At 36.3% G+C, this 20,746-nt stretch overlaps 1 protein-coding gene across 2 annotated transcripts in view; it reads left to right on the top strand.

Moving 5' to 3' along the window:
• Positions 1–20,746, top strand: part of Schip1 (Schwannomin interacting protein 1) — a 137,586-nt gene that overhangs the window by 91,146 nt on the left and 25,694 nt on the right. The window contains exon 1 of one of the 2 annotated variants that reach the window (XM_090169111.1): positions 10,319–10,578. The exons of the other annotated variant lie outside the window; for it this stretch is intronic. The gene's annotated coding sequence lies outside the window, so the exon portion shown is untranslated. Of the gene's footprint in view, positions 1–10,318; positions 10,579–20,746 lie in introns of those variants that run through there. 2 annotated transcript variants of the gene reach the window in all.

The following is a 20,746-nucleotide window of genomic DNA, read 5'->3' as shown; positions in this document are numbered from 1 at the left end:
AAATATAATCCTATTTTTCCTATAAAAATATTGAAAATTTGAGTGGGGGCCCTGGTACACGCATTTACCCAAATTAACCTGAAATTTCCCAATGAACCATTTTTTAATTATTTTTTTAATTATTTTTTTAATTATTTTTTAATTATTTTTTTAATTATTTTTTTAATTATTATACTAAAATCAGCGATTTCTCCATGTTAATTTCCATATGGAAAAGTAGGTTTTAAGTTATGAAAAACATTTTTTAGTTGCCATGGCGGGAATGTGGTAATGAAATGTTCCAATTGCGGTTTTACTCTAGTCGATTGGGGCGAGATCTATGACGTCAGATTAAATGGAAAACGCTAATATTCATTTTCCTTAAACATAAAAAAATATATATTTTTGGTGAAATATTTTAAAACAATTCGATTATTTTATCAACCAAAAACGAATTGTAACCAACGTTTTCAAGATCTTTTCGATTCGTCTATGTATTTAATTGAATCATTTGATACAGGAATCCATACCTCTATTAGGAATGCTTATCGCGGCAGATTTTCGTTTCGATGTGGCTGACGGTATTTTTGACGTCACTATGTTAAAGGGGAACGGTCAAGCTTTAACCAGTTAGATAGCCCTATAGCCCATTAAAAACTAAAATTTATGGCGAAAACCGCGTAAAAAAATATTGAGTGGTCAATTTTTAATAAAATAAAGAAATTTCGGGAAATCGAAAAGCGCGCGTCCGCCGCGACACCTGGTGAGAAGGCGGTGAGACAGAAAAACAACGTAAAAGCGCGCGCTGATGAAGACGCAAAAAAATTGTTTTACACGCGCGGCGCGTTCCAGTTATAAGAGACCTAAGCCTAAATTGCGCGATTTTAAAAGTTAGGATAGTTCGCAAATCGCTCATACGGGGTTAGGGGCGCTGGCGGCAGCCCCTAAGATGGCGGCGAAAATTCAAACCCAAACACCTGGCGTTATTTTTCGTTTAAACGTTTTGGGCCAAAAGCTATTTTTTCAAGACAAAAAAGGTACGTGTTAGTATATTGAACGTCTTGTTAATCTTTTGATACGGAAATAAGGCCATATTTCGAAAAGCTTGGCCGTTCCCCTTTAACTTAACAAACAACAACATGAGAGGGGAGCGCATTTATTCTCTCGTAGGCGGGGTCAAAGCCGTCAGAGTGATCTTACTATACGCCATACGCCAGGATAAGCATTCCAAGTAGAGGTATGGATTCCTGTTTGATACGAAAACCGAAATATTTTGGCCATTCAAGAAACCTCATTATTGGGCTTTGTTTCGTTTTCTTGAAGTATAAGATTTCGTTCGAAAAGGGGGAAACCATTTCCTCAGCTTAATGATCACGCTCATTTGTCGGGAGCTATTGGTTTTCTGGGATTTGGCAGTTTTCTAGCTCCCCATCTTATCTGCACTTGATCCCCTTTTTTTTATTCGTAATTCAGAGTGGTTAATTTGTTTGACTCTTCTCTGCGTGTTAATTAAATGGGATAAATTATCTTCCACCATAAACGTATTTTTAATTGGGTAACGACTCTTTGAAACGCTCTTCGAGACAATGAAGACACAGTCTTGAGTTAATTCGAAGCGATCTAGACTATCCCGTAGACACATTAGAGAGGAAAGCAGAGCGCTCTAGAAGTTTGAAGTCGGTTATACTTCCTAGTCGGAACCTTTTATAAATTGAAGACGTCGCCATATATTTCTGACCAGCTAATGTAATATCATAAGCCTATCGTAAGGTCCCCATAAGTAAAGGTCTAGCATAGGGGCCCATGGTAACGGCGTTGTGCAGTAGCGACATCTTCTTTTTCAAAATATCTACATCTAAAATTTTGTCTTACTTGGGGCACGTTAAAATTCTAAGAATTCTTCCCGTGATAGTGAGAATTATCACTTCTCAAAAGTAATATCTTCCCACGTGTTCTCATGAGAAGAGTGAGAATGCCCCCGAGCATTCTCACTCGGTCAAATTACAAATAAAAATGGCAGCTAATATTCTAATCAGTTTACTTGATGCCGAAGAAAATAAACAGTACATTATTTTTGTGGACGAAAATTAATTTCATAGAATATAGAATGGTTAGTTAATTTCCGATGAAACATTTCCTTTTAAATTATAAATAAAATCTTTCCTTCCGTCATATATTGTCGTGAAATCATGTCAAAGGCTTAGTTTACTACGTTCGTGCGATTATCGTAAGCCGCCATCTTTAGAATAGTCTTTTTACATTTGACGCATTTTAGCGAGTTCTCACGGGGAGAAAAATTCTCACGAAGAACTCTTCTCAAGAGAAGCATTCCTTCTCAGAATTTTGACGCGGCCCTGGTAGAGCATGCCACACAAAACGCGTCTAAATCTCAAATTTAAAAAATATATACCTTCAGAAACGCAACTCTTATTTCTAATAGCCAGTTTTAGGTTCTGATGAATGATTTTGCAAAGATAAGTGTTAATTTTAAGTTTTAAAGCGATAGAATTGTGAATAAGCCTTGGTTACGGTGCTAAGATTTCTTCCGCGTGTCTATAAGTTTGAAAACGTTCGCGCACGACTTGCGCGCATTCATAATGCATTTCGAGAAATTTATTTCAGAAATGCATAGTTGAGGACGTAGCCACTAGGAGGCGCAGATTTTGAATCTCTACCTCTTAGTAACGGGAATGTGATCTTAAAAAATTTGGCCTAGACCTTTGCTTATGGGGACCTTAGGATAGCCTTATGATATGCTTATGGTAATATCTATAGCGTTTAAATTAAAATACTAAATATTACAATTTTCCCGGTCAAAAAATCGAGAGATAATTATGGCAGCTAGGAGCAACAAACACAAGGAGTACGCAGCTAGCCTTTAAACACACTAACGCAGTGTTGTGTACAAATTTCATTGGACGAACCTTTACGCCGAACGTCTTAGACAATTTAAAACTTGTTGAGGTTAACGGTAATAGTTAGTGTAGGGAGCTGTTGGCTCGAACGCGTGGCATGCAGGGCTTGCCACCACCCTCCTACGCATTGTAACCCGGCCACCTGAATTAATGGCTTCAAAAGTCGCTTGACGACTTAGGCCTAAGGTGGTGCCTTGGGTATTAGCCTAGCTGATTATTATTATTTATTATTATTATTTCCGAGTTTACACTTTCCGACAGCAGCAGGCGCTAAAGCGTCTAACCAATGAAAAATGAACACAAGAAAATGCACGACTTTTGACGGGTTGCGTTGTCCTTGTGTGGGCAGTGCTGTGTTTGTTGGTCCTAGCTGCCATAAAGGTGAAAAATGTCCATTATTTTAACAAGCACTGTATAAACAGTGACTTGCAGGTTCTGGCTCTCGGAAATATTACTCCTTGGCGATTTCCTTGGAGGATGATTTCTTGAAGCGTCTATTAGACAAAAATACAAGGTGAGGTAAACTTAGAAATATACACTACTTTAAAACACTAATACAATAAAAACAGAAAAATCACGGGGTGAACCAATTTATTTCGGCCTTCTTGTTATGGTGACGTATCGATGACGTTTTATTAAGAAAAGCCCTGGCCATTAGTTTAAACATGGAATCTCAATTTTAAAAATTGAGATTCCATGGTTTAAATTCGACGAGACATCCGGTTTTTACACACAATCCTAAGGATTTGTGTGTAGGCCTATTAGTCTCAGGTACGGTGTAGCCGATGCCGATGCCGCCGTGTCGCGCATATCTCTTCAACGGTTAGGACTAGAAGAGTCAATGATATATCCTTCGAATGTACATACCTCGCCATTGATAGCCTTTCATAAAGTTTTCAAATCGGAGCCCTAGAAGTTGGGCATTTGCCCAATTTACAATTTTCAGAGGTTTCGCTTTATGTGGTAGATATTTTATTTAAAATTAAGTCCGATAACGTTAAAAAAAACTATTATTGGATAGGTTAGGATTCAGCGGACCTACAACTTCGGTTATATCAGTAAATATTAAATTTAAGTATAGTTTTCAGGGTTATTTACGGGACCCCAATTTTCGTGGTTTTATATTTTCGCCTAAAAATCTACATACAGTTCCTTAATTTAAGTCCGATTTTCATGAAAGTAATATTTTTGAATAGCTGTGGTTTACATATAACCAAGAATTGTAAAAACGTTCCTTAAATTTAATTCTAAGTAAGGTTTTGTGGGAAGCGTATACGGACCCCCGCAATTTCCAACATTGTAAATCCGCGTGTTTATAGAGGTCTACGCGCCCGTTTACCTCTGGCGTTTTTCAAGGCCGTTCAGAGTGGGCCGCGCTTTCAACGTATGATCAGAAGTATGACACTGATCGACCTAGTCTTCGGCGTATGATCAGAACTTAAGTAATAAGTCTGACACTGAACGTAACAAATAAGTGTGATCAGAAGTAACAAATAAGTGTGATCAGAAGTAACAAATAAGTATGAAACTGATCGAACTAGTCTTTGTCGCAAAACCAGAAAACATAAGTGTGACACTCAACGGCTGACTAGTAGTAACAAATAAGTGTGATATATATTGGTTGTGATACCGGCGTTGCAGGTTGCTGTGAATAGTTCAAACAAACTTAACACATTAGAAGGATTGTGTGTATTCTGATTTCTGACCCATCGAACGTCTTGTTAAGCAGAAACTGAACTGAACTTCTACGTATTTCGTGACAAATGAGCTACATAAAAACAAGTTCAGCAATCGTAGCTTATTTTACGGAAAGGCCTTTTCAGATTACCTAAAGGTTTTTCAGATTTTAATGCTGAACGGTACCTTGCCTCTACTCTATTAATGATAGATTTAGCTGTGGTTTAGAAGGGGTTAGCTGCTAATGAAAGTTGTGAAAAATCAGAGTATAACTCTGATAACACCTAGGAGCAACAAACACAGCGCCCCACTGTCCCGACACAAGGAGAACGCAACCCGACAAAAGTCGTGCATTTTTTTGTGTACATTTGTTAGACCATAGATAAAATAACTTCGTATATAGATAGGAAACTTCATGGGGCAAACTGACTCTCATGAGACTGCCCTGACATCTAGTGACTGCGCCAGTTGGCTGTGTTCTCAAGAGCGTAGAACGTAATGAGGAATTTGAGGTCGGAGTTTTGGGAATAAGGTTAATGTCTTCAAATATACCAGAAATAGCGTTTAAAACAAACTTGAAATATTTACTGAATGCTATTTCTTTAGTGCTATTTATTTAAATTTGCTCTCAGTTCAAGAAAAGTACTTTTAATACATATAGCTCGCTTAAGCCTTTGCAATTGGGATTGCGTTACACCAAGGTTCTAGTACGGACTTCGTGTAGTGCGAACTTCACCAAATAATATTATTCGGGTGCCGCCTCCAGATGTCGGCCCAAATTCTGGCGTCACTTCTACAACATGAAATTTCCTATATACGAAGTTATTTTATCTATGTGTTAGACGCTTTAGCGATATTATTCGGGTGCCGCCACCAGATGTCGGCCAAAATTCTGGCGTCACTTCTACAACATGAAGTATCTATGTGTTAGACGCTTAGCGCCTGCTGCCGCCGGAAGGGGGAAATTCGGAAATTGTCTTCCCCCCGCCCGTATAACGTTCAGCGTAAAAGTTCGTCCATTGAAATTTGTACACAACACTGCGTTAGCGTGTTTAAAGGCTTGCTGCGTTCTCCTTGTGTTTGTTGCTCCTAGATAACACGATCTTCACCAGCACAAGCATAAAGTGAGAGACTGTGACGTAAGAGCAACATGTAAACAAGAAGGCCTCGTTACTTTATCCAAAGAACTATTAACGTTGTACCCAATAAGAAAACGGCTCTGGTGAGAAAAATGCGCATCTTAAACACAAATTATAAGTTGGGACTTTAAAGGTAACATAATCATAGGAATCAATTCAGTATTTCATGGTCCCCCTAAAATTTGAACTTCAAAATGCCGATCTCTTAAATTGGAAAGTTGGGCTTCACTATTACGGTATTACCACAAGTGTATAATATTCTTAAATAAGTGTGACACTTCTTTTTTTTCACGTGCAAAAGGTTTACTGGGAGCTATTCACAAAACAGACTGCATTTACGGGCTTCGTCGCCGTTTTGCGACCGCTTGCTAATTCGTCACACGTAGCCTTTGACAGCGCCTCGCTAGGGGGAGATTTTCTTCTGGTGATGACGTCACTCCGTTACCTAGGAAGATGAAGACTGCGCATCCTGGAATATAAAATTGGATCCCCCCAATACGGACTCCCCCATCCCTCTAAGGCTACCCCATTTTGGAATTTTGAATTTCTCAGGCAATAACGGATCTTAGTCGCGAAAGAACCCCGAACGGATTTAAATAGTGGAAACAAATTCAATATGAGTGTTTAAATAATTTCAGTAGAATGCGTTTTCATAGGAGTTAAAAAACTGCCGCTTTGATAATTGTCGTAGTGATTATAAGAATATAACTTCTTACCCAGTTCCTAAACCTGGTAGGAATAAGAATTATTATCCGTGAAAAACAAACGAACATTGCCGTGTTCCAGACTCCCAGCCCGATTAAAAGAAACCAATGAAGAAAATTTTTAAAAGTTGCAAATTTTCTTCGCTAGATGTCAGTTTTTAACTTATGTCCAAGAGTTTGAGGTTGGCATTCATGCTGCACTCCGATTTCCACTCCAGAACACCACTTTCATCCTCCTAGCCGTTGCTAGCTGTCAGTAAAATATTCCCCAAAGTGACAAACTTATGGAACAATATTATAGACTTATGGTATTACTTTAGTAGTTATCGTTTACATTTTGAATATTTTGTAGAAACAATAAATTACATACTAAGCATTTCTCATTTCTGATAAAAGATGGCGCGGCATTCACCGCGTTCGCACTGACCGTATTACGTCAGATGGATATTGCCGAGGCTTGCTAAATTCAGTAGCACCGAGTAAATATCGTTTTTTTTTTGCGTAGTGGAATGACTAAGTTTCGATGACGCAATTTCATTCTGGACGGACAGACATGATTGTTATTTTGGAATTCGTCGAGGCGCCGCGTCGTCTGCCTCAAACCGCCAAATAGAGGCGCATTCATGAGTCTCGTAATTAGTCATAAATTGTAGCCTAGCTTCCATTTTTTCTCATACTCGCCAAAGTACATTCACGAAAAAGTAGATAAGTCCATAATTAAAAGGGATAATATAGCTAAATCCTAAACAAATTTGAAGAAATTTAAAAACTTACTAATAACTCGTACCGATAGGTCTTCGAGCAACGCGAAACTCGGATCAAATAGATCTTCGAGTAATAAACTAAATTAAAAATAAATAAAATAGCCAGAAATTCCAACGGTAGACCGGTTTCGTTCTATTTGGAACTCATCAGTACCGTGCGGGAAATCTGGCTGGCGACTATCAAATCGAAAAGAGAAACTAAGCCTAAACATTAAAAATTTCAAAACGCGTTGCGTATAGCAACGGAAAGCCGAAAAGGGGGAGTGTGGTGGAGAATAGTATATATTCAACTTTTGGATTCTTGGCATATAATATAACCAGAAGTATATAATATAATACCGAACGTATCTGACATACATCCGAAATATCTTATATATATCCGAACGTATCTAACATATATCTGATATATATCGGAATATAACTGATATATATCGCAATATATCTGACATGGACATGTATCCGGTCATATCTGACATGTATCCGGTCATATCTGACATGTATCCGGTCATATCTGACATGTATCCGGCAATATCTGACATGTATCCGAAAGTATTTGAAACTTAATGGGCTAGAAAACTTAGAAGCAATATACACCCAACGGCATCCAAACACCAACTAAAATTTTCGCGCCAGTAAAATGCACGTACCTCGGTTGCTTCGAATTTTCAGATTGCTTTTCTGCGCCATCTATAAATCTATCACGACATTTCTTGGAACCACCAAATTTCAATTTAACCTTCTGCTTATCTGCCCGGTGATTTTTTAACCCGCTAGGTGGCTAGTCTCTCTTCGGGGAAAAGCGGAAGGTCCCTAATAAGCAAAGCTATTAGTTAGGTCCTCATCAAACCACGCCCTTTTCCGGGAACAATTCACTGGGGAATTGTGGCTATATTCACGTAAAAATAGTGCCACGATAACTAGGATTTTGTTACTATTTATAGTATCAGAAGTGAATAAGAATACCTCTTACCCGAGAAGTATCCATCAAGACCATTTAAACGAAACGTATACTTTCGCGGCTCGAGGCATTTTTAAGTGGGCCAATTTTACCGCACTATATTTTGTTCCAAAACCTGCTTTGAAAAATTAGTTTGCGAATAACATTGACACCATCAAAAGTGACATAATTACCAAAAAAAGTGACAATCCGTGTACTTTCGTATGCTAAAGGTTTAAAGCAAGTGTTGGCTCGACGTCAAGTAGCTCTTTTTTCAACTGATGTCGCTATCGTCGTAATCAAAACAAGTTAGTTAAGCTAAATTTTTACCCAAAAGTCGGGTACTTATAGGTACCCCTCGCGTTGATTGGATCGTTTGTAAATTGGTCAATGACATAAATTACAGTAATTTTAAACAATATTTTTACATGGGATATATAGTTAACTAAATAAAGTATAATTTGTTTAAAAGGGCTATTTTGAACTTAACTTCCTTTGCCATTAATAGATGGCACCACGCTCTCCACTAAAGTCGTTTTTTTTTTCGAAGAATCTGCTAGATTCATGGCCATCTCTAATAACAGGGCCCTTTTCATAATACAGGTAGAAATTCCGCAATGATAGAGCCGACAGTTGCTTTAATGAATGCTCGACTCGAGATCGACCACATAAAAGACTATTTATTGTCGCCTTTCTGGATCTTTTTTAGTCTATGGTATTATATCGTAGGTAGATGGCGATAGCATCTCCACAGAACGACGAAAAATCAAAAAGTACATTAACTTTGACCAGTGCTACTTAGTTCCTCCGTTCCTCACTACGAGGCGTTATTTGTTCGTTTTAACGTCCTTCCCTCTCCAAGGCATACTTTCCCTTCTACTCCCAACTTTTATTTCGCTCGTAACATTCATTAAGAAATAGGTCCGATTGACACACTTTTGGTAATTATGTCACTTTTGGTACTATATACAGATGAACACTTTTCTAAGATATTATATACTTCTGGTAGTACTTATAAATTTCCTTGTCAGTCGCACCATAAGTAACATAATAACAATAAGTATGACAATTAATGAGATTTACAACCAAACTGATTTTCATAGTTATTACGTAATCAAGATGTTTCTCAGCACAGTGCCCTCTAGTGCCTAAAATATGCGAGACTTCCGCTAAGCCGAAATATCTGGTTTCCGATAGATAGGCGGAATATTAGGCTAAAATGATAAAAATTAAAAAAGTTTTTCTCGGCGCCACGAGCTCATGTTTTTTTTATCACGCGTGATTCGCACGCGGGCTTCAAAACCAAGCCAAAGCCCCTCGCGACTCCAGAACGTGCTCTCCGATATAAGGCTTAAATTTTTATCAAAACGTAGTCATCCAAAACGGTAAGTCGCGAGTCCAAGTCACAGCTTGAAGAGAGTATCAGTGCCAAAAAAAAGGTTCGGCTAGAAAATTAGCATTAAAGTGTCATACTTATTGCAATTATGTTACTTATGGTCGCACCACATTAACACTCAAATTATGAGAGTACCAAAATAATATAGTTCACATTATCAGACTCCCCTAAAAATTTTATTATATTATTACGGATTATGTTAAAATCTATTATGAAATTACGATGAGGCCTACCTTTTGAAGGGTTATCAGTGGTTATTAAATATTTATTATCCCCTCGTTTTTATATATATAATAATATTATATATATAAAAATATTAAAATAATATTAACAATGGTTTAACTCGAATACGTTATAACGAGTGTTTACAAAACGGTTTCAGATCTATTCGATAATTGGGCGCTGCTTTGGCTGTATTTATTTTTGCGTCGCCAGTGAGAATGAGCTAAGAAAATAGAAGAGAGGAATAGAAATTTCGTGTCGAGATACGTTAGGGTCACTTACTTCCGGTAACGTAACGACGTTAGCCTCGGCTATTGAAATATTATGAACAAAAAATTTATCGCGTCAAGGAAAAGCTTTCAAACGTCGAGATAGTTTAAAAAGCCTCCTTGACGTTACAATTTCCATTCCTTTTCTCTATTTTCTTCGGAATGAGGCAGCGTTATTTCCCAGTTTCGATTTTCGCGTACAGGCTAAGGCTTAGCTCTTCCCCCCCCCCCCCCTTTTCCCCGTCGTGTCTAGCTGGCGCTCGTAGGGCCGCCCTGGTGGTGACGCTCGGAAAGTAGTCGCGAGGCAATCGGTATTTCGGTAGCAGCCGCGCCGCGAAAAGGCCTTCGAAGGAGCCGCCGAAAGACATTTTTTCGCCCGAGCTGCTCGCTTTGCAGCTGCCGTTCCATTCGGAACGTGTTTGACCTTTAAAACAGAGTCGCTTTATTTCGTGAGCCGCGTTGTATTCCGGCAAGTATTTTTAATCGGATAAATTAAGTCATCCGGGTGCGGAGGATCGAGAGAGAGTGGGGAGAGCTTTCTGTGTAGTCGCTCTGGAAAGATGGAATCCCGACCAGGTAAGCCTTTTCGGAGGAGAAGCCCGCCTTCGAGGGCTGTTGCGTCGTAGCAATCGGGAAGGGGGGCAGAGAGGAAATCCTTTTTAAATATACCCAAAGAAACGCTTAGTGGCCCAGCATTGCCAGACGTACGATAATTATCGTACACGTCGATCATTTTGATGACGCGTTAATTTCAATAGACGATATTGAATTTTAGAGGAAATCTGTTTAAATTTTATGCTATTTTTAACAATAGGTACTTTTGGTTTCTCTTGTTTTTGTTTATTTTTTTTGGGTGTATTATTTGCAGGGTTCGAAAAAAGCCGGCTTTTTTTGGAAAAAATCCAGATCAGTGGTTTTAATTTGGTTATAAGCGGTTTTTTTTCAGTTATAACCGGCTAAAATTTAAACAGTAGCTTTTACTTATGTAAGTAGAAATTGTCTGCAGTTATTGTCGTAAATAAGAAACTAAACAAATAAAGCAAAATAACTATATAAAATAAATTAATTCTTTTGATTTCCTCGGGAAATTCCCCCTAGTTTTTGTGTATGACAGAAGTGAGGCAGCGAACTTTGGAACTTTAAACCTACCGAAAAACTGGTAAAAGTAAACCAGTTTCTAAATATGAAACAAAAATAAACTAAATTTCTAAATAAAAACTACTAATTTACTAAAATATTCATATTGTAATTTTTTTTTAAAAAGCCACAAAAATCTGAATTTTTTCCAGTGGCTATAACCGGATTTAACCAGGTGGCTATAACCGGTATGGCTGGTTCTATGCCAACCCTGATTATTTGTCAAGGATTACAGTAATGCAAAAAGTTTTCATTTTATATTTTTTTTTGGGATTAGTTATGTTTTTTTCAATAGGCCTAACTTGTTGTACGCGTTATTAAAATTTATAATTGCTGACAAAACTCAAATTCATCGCCAATTTGATTTATTTTTGTGAAATCTATAATTTTCGGACCATAATTTGATTTTTACGATCTGGCAACGATGACTCTCTCATAAAGGAACCGCTGTTGTTTCGATCAATTACCCTGTCAACGCTAAGCTATACCATAGTATTGTTAAAAAGATAGTATAAAACCCCTTAATTTGGATGACAATTAATGATAGTTTTAATTTCAATTTCTTAAACCATAAGAAATGTTGTAACTTAATTTGAATATTAATTATTATTAACATTTAAAATTAATGATGGAACCCTATAGATTTAGTCTTTTTATTACAAAATATTAATTTAGATAATTCGTCTACGAAAATTAGACTTTAATGAGCTTGTTTCAATGTACAAATTTGCTGCCTTATTAATCATTTAAAATGGAGGAAAATAATGATATCCTAAATTTAGTCTTTTAGATAACAAAATATAAATTTATGTCTACGAAAATTAATGAAAGAATAGACTAAATTTACCTCGTTTCAATAAAAAAAATTACGTAAATAGTTTTTTTTATAAAATAACCTTGGCCATCTTGTTGAAATGTTGCCTCCCCGCGTCAGCTGTGGATCCGTTTTCTCTCCCACTAAAGAGTTTATGAACTCATTCTTAGGCATTGGCTGAACTATTCCAGGGCAACATTTCCACAAGTTGGGCAAGCGTAAAGACATTTTATAAAATCAACAATTAATTAATTATAAAAGTACCCCAAAATTGGTCTTTTAAATTACAAAATATACATTTTTAAATTTACGAAAATTGATGAATAATAGGCTAAAATGAAATAGAAAAAATTAATGATAGAGTATCCTAAATTTTATCTAAAGTTCAAATTACAAAAATTATGCGGGATAATTAATGTTTGAATTTTCAGGTTTAAATTACAAAATAGTATGATTTAAAGACATTTTAATCCCCAAGTACCGACTACCGTACTTCGTTGTATTTTTACATTTAGCTATGAGGTCTGCGAAACCAGCAACATAGATGTTTAAGATATTCTGGGAGAGGAGAGTTTTTGCGTCTATGCCGGCTGTAATACTGGCTCGCTTCTACGGGTTTGTCGACGCTGGGACGGCTTCAGGCTGCCAACCGCCCGCGCTAGTCCCAGATCGATTGGAGAAGCTACTGTTTTTAAAATGTTGTTGAAACCGCGAAGAACACAAATGTGTTTTCAGCCACGGTGCTCTGAAATATAAATGGACACGAGCTTGTTTTCTTTCGTAAACATTGAACATTATTGAGCGGTTACAATTTAGAAAAATAATCGATGGGTTAGTGGCAGATTTTATTTTCTGCTTTTCTACAAACTGAGAAGATTTGTGGTTGGCCTTTTATTATTTGAATTAGTGTTGTAAGTCGGAATATTTTCCGGGAAATGACCGAGGCCTTTTTTCAGGAAAATTTTCCGTATTTTTCCGAAAAAAATTAAAAAAAAGTGTTCATTCCATGATTAGTCTAATACATTGTTTGCAAATTTAAATAAAGTGGCATTTTCGCCTCATTTTTTCGAATCTGAAAGTAAAACTAAACCTCTAGACTAATTTAAACTGATTAACAATGTAGCACTATTAATGTTCTCTAGTATGTTTACTGATATTAGACATTTTATATCGATAAAAAGTTAAAAACATTAAAAACCCTTAAAAAGTAATTTATGTTTCAAGTTTTAATTTTTCCGATTTGCGGAAAATTTTTTGGAAAGTTTTCCGCATTTATTTTTCCGGAAAATTAACAACACTAATTTGAATTTATATTTTCAAAATTATTTGTCATCGTGATTCGTTATCATTTCTTTGAATGTCAATTACCTGATTAAAAATGCATTTTTCCGAACAATAAAAATGAGTCTCCATGTTCTAGATATCGTTTCTCATGTCAAAAATATTTTAAATCGAAAATTCGTCTGCTAACACCCTCTACAACTTGTTTTTAACGTAACTAGCGCCATGTACCCCAAGTTTCTGTCAACTCTGGTGGTAGAAATGGAAAATTAGGTGATCCACCTTAAAATATGTAATTTTATTCTCACTTTAAAGTGAAGCTCGGTGAATGTTTAGTAACGGTTTCTGTCACTAGATGGAGCAAGAACTCCCTCAACATCGCGCTGTGCTGAATACTTGGGATGAAATGAATAAACATTTCCAAAACGAAACACGTTTCCCTTATCGAGTTACATTTATCGCTCGTACTTTAATATTTTAAAGAAATCTTGGAGTTTCGCGGCGTGATTAACGTGTCGTAAGTGCCAATTCGAATGTCTTTTTGCGTCGTTTCAAACTTTGTTTTTGTAAACTATTTTTAGGGGGAGTTCCGTTTGACGTGGGACGCGGTGGGGTTTTGGGTGGCGGACCAGAGAGAGAAGGGAGAATCGAGGCGGCCTCTTGAACCCACCCACGCCGGGGAAAGTCTGAAAAGAACGTGAGGACCACTAAATTGTGGGATTCCAGATTAGGAGAGTCGTATTCTACAGGCAAGGTCCTGCCTATTTAGTCCTAGAAATTCTGTTTAGTAGCGGCGCATCAAGAATATTTTTTTACAAGGGACCTACAGATTATGAGGCCCTTATAAACCTTATTTTCCAAAACGAATATTCGGTTCTCAAAAACTACAAATTCACCTTAAATATTTTGAAGTTTTTCGTATTTTTAACTATTATTTTAAGGTACCATAAATTTTAACTAACGGTGGTCTCATTTTAAAGGGAGTATATAGTAGATGTATCACGAATTTCGTGTTTTTGCCGCTAGGAGCGCTGTTGATGTTTTTTTTTAATCAAAATTCTGTAGGCTGTAGCAGCTTCTACAAGCAAAAGTCGGACAGCAAATTTCACGTTTTTGCCGCTAGGAGCGTGGTTGATGTTTTTTTTATGAAAAGTCGGTAGGATCTTTTATATGCAAAATCCTGGCAAAATAATTGCACGTTGTTTTCGTTAGAAGTGCTGTGAATGCTTTTTGTATGAAAAGTATATGCAAAATTTAGAACACGAATTTACGTTTTGAGCACTAGGAGCGTTTTTAATGTTTTTGGGATTAAAAGTCTGTATATAATGCAAACTCCTGGCCAGAAATTTGAAAATGTTTTTCGTTAGGATTGTTCTTGATTTTTTGGTATTAAAAGTCTATAGGATCTTCCATTTCTACTGCCCAAATGCAAAATACAGTCACATGCCAAAATTATCCGTTCAAAGAAGATTCTACTAAACGACTCACTGAGCAAACTAGGAGGAAACCTCCTATAGTAGTATAACGTATGTGCAGTTTTAATTAAGTGTGAAATGGAGATGATAGTTCCCCCACAATTATTACCCGCAATTTTCAATAGATTTTATACTCGGGACTTAAGCAATTCGATAATTTCCACCCGTACAGAAATTTTATAGAAAGGCTCAAGAATAATTTAGAGCTCTTTCGAGATTTTAATAATAATAATAATAATCAGCTAGGCACCACTTTAGGCCCAATTCATCTAGCGATTTAAATGCCTTTAAATTACAATGCCTTTCGCTATTTACGATCGTACTGGCCATTTAATTAATCGTCGAGTTTAATCCAGACGCCCTATGGTGCACAAATGCTGTAGTCGGGAATCCATCCCTCTATTTGGAATGTTGAAATGCTTATCCTGGCGTATCGCGTATGGTAAGATCACTCTGACGGCTTTGGCCCCGCCTACAAGAGAAAAAATATCCCCTCTGCGCGCGCTCCCCTCTCACGATGTTGTTTGTTAAGTTAACATAGTGACGTCAAAAAAACCGTCAGCCACATCGAGACGAAAATCTACTATGGTAGAGCTATGGATTCCTGCTGTAGTATATATTATAATAAATATTATTAGTATATTAAATGTAATATTCGGGATGACAGTACCTTTTGATCACCACCCGTAAGCCGTGAATAGACTTTTGAGTATTCTATTGATAGTATTTCTATAGAAAGGCTTAAGAAAACGTCATTCTAAAGCTTTCATATAGATAATGTAATCCAGTTTATTTCAAATAAATATTTATTCTTAATTACTACTATAGGAATTCTATAAATTCTTAAGTTATTCTAAAACATTGCATGGTGTTGGTCTACAGAAAAGACCAAGAACGCATAGATGTGAACAGAGAATATCCCTCTTTGCTCCATGACTACCGGGATAAAAACCACGCCCCTTCCACATTTTCCTCGCGTACTCTTTTACCATTTCTGTTGGTAAGAGGTGATCGCAGGCCCTGTGGGCGTAGATAGTTTTCCGGAAATCATGACAACATAGGTTCACGTGAATAAATTCTTGAAACAAATAATATTTCAAAAGCCTATTTTGCGTTAAAATAAGAAACACTTTTAACTGTAAATTTCGGTTGTGATTCAGATAGAAAGCTGTCTTTTTGAAAAAATCCGCTCTCACGTAGTTGTTTGTCAAGTTAACATAGTGACGTCAACAAAACCGTCCGCCACATTGAGACGAACATCTGCCGCGAGAAGAATTCCAAGTAGAAGTATGGATTCCTGCCAGGAAGTATTAATACGCGGAGCCAATCCACGCAAGCTTGGTCTAGAAATAAAAGCTTGTAGCTTTTGGTTTAAAACGAAGGGTGTAGAGCGCCCAAGTGACCGTTTTCACCGGTATAGCTCGGCTTACAGTTCGTTCGACGCAGAGTTTGCTTTACAGGGGTAAGCAAAAACTCGGATTTTTTTAGATTCTTTCAATCGAGAGATGGCGCCAATAGTTCCTAAATTGTAGCGAAAACGTACTAGTGGCGCCATCTCAAGAACTTCAGAAAATAAAAAATAAATCTTTACATCGCCCTGCCCCTGTGACTTACTACCCAGTTATACATCAGTAAACCTACCTATTACAACATCATAAACACGAAACGAGAAATATGGTCTGCATCATTTATTATTACAAAAGAGAGAAATGTTTAGCTCGTTCCTTCAAAACTTAAATACGGGGCTCGCAGAGCTTGGATTAATCATAGTAGTTCCTACCTGGATATATCATTTTTAAAAAACCTGACCAGAAAATGCGGCGAAGTTAGCGGGGATTTTCCGAAACTCCCGTAACACGTAGCCTTCTACAAGGCAGAACCCGAAACAAACACTTAGCAAATGCACGCGGAACGCTATAGAGTGATATATCCAGGTAGGAACTACTATTATTTATCCAAGCGCGGAGTACCTATAATTCCTTTATTTTCAAATTGGTCATTTGTTTTTTCTTATTTTTCAAAAATTGTACCTACAAATCCCTATAATTATAGAAATTGTCATTATGTAGCTGATACGCTTATATTATGGGAAATGTACTAAACACCTTAACTTATAGGGAATCTTACCTTTAGGACTGGAGTTAGCACTTATTTGCCAAGCTGCTGTAAGCAGCGTTATGCAATTCTTATGGAATCTTATTAAAAAAAAACCAAAACACTAAAATATTTTTAAATTTTAATATTTTTACCTATAAATTCCTATATTTTCCAGATATTTTTACCCATAAATTCCTATTTTTTCCAGATATTTTTACCCATAAATTCCTATTTTTTCCAAATATTTTTACCCATAAATTCCTATTTTTCCAGATATTTTACACATACATTTTTTTTCTTCCCAGATTTTTTACCCATACAGTCCTATTTTCCCCAGATATTTTTACACATAAATCTCTATTTTTTCTTCCCAGATATTTTTACCCATAAATTCCTATTTTTCCAGATATTTTTACCGATAAATCCCTATTTTTTCCACATATTTTTACCCATAAATTCCCATTTTTTCCAGATATTTTTACCCATAATTTCCTATTTTTTTCCAGATATTTTTACCCATAAATTCCTATTTTTTTCCAGATATTTTTACCTATAAATTCCTATTTTTTTCCAGATATTTTTACCCATAATTTCCTATTTTTTTCCAGATATTTTTACCCATAAATTCCTATTTTTTTCCAGATATTTTTACCCATAAATTCCTATTTTTTCCAGATATTTTTACCCATAATTTCCTATTTTTTTCCAGATATTTTTACCCATAAATTCCTATTTTTTTCCAGATATTTTTACCCATAAATTCCTATTTTTTCCAGATATTTTTACCCATAAATTCCTATTTTTTCCAGATATTTTTACCCATAATTTCCTATTTTTTCCAGATATTTTTACCTATAAATTCCTATTTTTTCAAAATATTTTTACCCATAAATTCCCATTTTTTCCAAATATTTTTATTCCTTGAAAACAAGTAATCGGTGGTTTCAACGTAGACATTGTACTATTTCGTCGGTGTGAATGCAATTAGAAAGATAATGCCAAAAAAAGTAGAGATAAACAACATTCAACGTTTTAGTTGTATTATTGACCAAGAAAATATGCGGCCCACATACAAATTCTCGTCGCCAAGTTTGATCGTCAAACCTAGGCCTAATTCTTCTCCACTCTGAAAACGAAAGAATATCCTAAATACCGTTTCCTATGTTTTCGGAATACTTAATGACATTTTTACGTTAATACTTTTTTGACCAGGATAATTGGTCAGGTGACATCATAAGTCTATAATATGTTCCATAAGTGTGTTAGTTTGTCGAAATAATCAAAACGATAAGAGCTAAATTATGAAGCGCCTGTTATATATTTTAAAAATAATACTAATGTTCATTTTATTCATATTAACTCTAAATATTACCATAATAACTTATTAAAATATAAAATTATAACTTTCATAATATAAATAATTTTTAGTTGTATTAGTGAATAATAGATGGCGTCTTCAACAAATTCGTCCATAAAATATCCGTCAAAGTCAAATAAGGAGTTGTTTCTACAGCGACGGGAAATACAATCGGTTTGACTATAGTTTATTTTTATTATTGCCGAGGCTTCAGGTTCGTTTCCTCGGCGTTCTGGCAGTACGCTAAATGCGGGGGAAATACAATTAGGTATGATTTTATTGAACAGGCTTTAATCTTCCTCCGCGTAGACTAAACACTACTGAGGACAAGCTAATAGATTATATTTTTGTTGGCAAAATAACTAATAGTTTACGTTGATGCTGATAAATACCAGAAGAAAATAGGGGAAGTACGTATCTGTAGCTTTGAGCCATAGAAGTCGTCGTGTGACCCACGAAAATGCCTTTTTACGCATAATAAACCAAACTGAAAAAGTAGTTCCACTTTTGTTTTGATTCAACTCGGCTATAAACGACGAAAGCAAATACGCCTTAGCTCAATTAGCAGAGAATGAGAAGGACATTATGTTACAATTGTTCTATTTAAGAAAAATTGATTTTTTAAACGATGTATTCATCCGCGATTTCCCGCCAAACCGTTTTGGCGCGAAAATTCGTGAAAAGTGACGCCTTTCCAAAGCTGACTAGAAGCGTACTTCCCCCTATTTTCTTCTGTAAATACTGATCAGTTAAAACGCGTTTTAGATCTTAAAAAGTAATTTTATTTTCCGATTGTCATCATTTCGTCGAAATAAATGACGCTTTTTATTATAAAAGCGTTTTAATTTTCAATAAGCCTTGGTCTAAAAAAGCTAACATTATCTGGCGAAGAGATTCGTCGCCAAAATAGCAAAAACTGCAGAAAACTGTGTGTTCGCAGTTAACCTTGATTAGTCCTTACAGCAGTTATATCGAGGGAAATATTCAACATATAATAAAAATTTTACCACTAAAAATGGAAACCAGGATATAGAATCTTATTTTTATTTTTTATTTTTTTAAGCTTTCATTAAGGAATTAAACTAAAAACTGACAAAGTAAATATTATTTAAGATGAATTAAGGTTATATAGTTCGATATTTATAATATAGATGGCGCTTTTTTTATATAATAAGGCCCTACAGGGATAATTATTATAAAAAACAACGAATACTATTTTTACTTAAGTAATTTTTTACCGAAATACGATTATTTCTAGGGTTTTGTAAAACTGGGAATTTTTGTTCCGACAAGGGAAATTTTATTTCGCCGGTCTGGCATCACTGCCTCGTAAAAACAGTAAAATTCCCCAATGTATCAATCTGCGATAAATTATTGACAGCTGACGCCTTTTTCTGATTAAAACTCGGAAGTATATATATAGTATCAATCAGCCAGATTGGATCTAGCTTTTAAGGAGGGGCCCCTTCGGTAACGTTTCTCGGAGACGTTAAGCATCCCCTGCCATCTGGCGAGCACCACGCGCATTCTTATTGAGGAATGCTCGTAAAAAATACCCCAGGTACACCAAGGAAACGGAAGATACCCGGAAATTTATCTCAGCTCTGCCGCTTTGTTTCCAAAAATAAACCATATATATTTACCCTTTGTTTTTGGCGTGCGAGATAATTGGCGGGAACATGGTCAATATCTCTTCGTTAGTCTATTGTCCGAACGGAAGAGAGGACGTGCCCCATTAACAATAGGACATGACTGACCATATTCCAGAGAGTCTAGACCAATTACAATTTTAAGAGTCTTGAGCAAACCACGTACGCAGCATCTTAAAAACGAGAAGGTAAGAAAAGAGTACGGTTTTTATTGTGGCGCCATCTCCACGGCAGTTTCTCGGAAGCGGATAATTACGGGAATGTAGATGGCGCTTTGGTATTGAAGTGGAGTATTTGTCCATACCATAAGTCTATAATGTTGTTGCATAAGTTTGTCACTTTGGGAAATATTTTACTGAGAGCTAGTAACGGAGTGACGCCATCACCAGAATAAAATCTCCCCCTAGCGAGGCGCTGTCAAAGGCTACGTGTGACGTGTTAGCAAGCGGACGCAAAACGGCGGCGAAGCTCGTAATGCAGTCTGTTTTGTGAATAGGGACTTGGCAGTGCTACGTCACAGTTTTTTTTTCAATAGTTTTTATCGTGGGGAGAAAAGTATGAGCACAATGGCGGTCATGGCCAAAGCTACGGAGTGCCAAGTCTTTATAGCTCTCAGTAAAACTTTTGCAAGTGAAAAATAAGAAGTGTCGTCACACTTACGGAACAATATTATACACTTATGTCCATACTAATAGATGTTTCTTTAAAATAAAATGAATAAAAAGTAAAAAAATATAATACGTTGCTCTTACGTCACAAGACACAGCTTTATTAGTACATTCTTCGCACGCGCCATTTGCACGCGCGCTTTTAAAATCTATATTCCTCGCACCTCGTAGCGCGCGCTCGTAGACTTTTAAAATAGTAAGAGACTATGACAGTCATGTAAGAGCCACGTTTAAACAAGAAGGCCACGTTACTTTATAAAAAGAAC

Source organism: Leiobunum rupestre, chromosome 3, assembly GCF_980474605.1.
Source record: "Leiobunum rupestre chromosome 3, qqLeiRupe1.1.hap1, whole genome shotgun sequence".
NCBI classification, from domain to species: domain Eukaryota; kingdom Metazoa; phylum Arthropoda; class Arachnida; order Opiliones; family Sclerosomatidae; genus Leiobunum; species Leiobunum rupestre.
The sequence above is the reverse complement of the archived record's forward strand: the minus strand, read 5'-3'. Positions and strand labels throughout refer to the sequence as shown.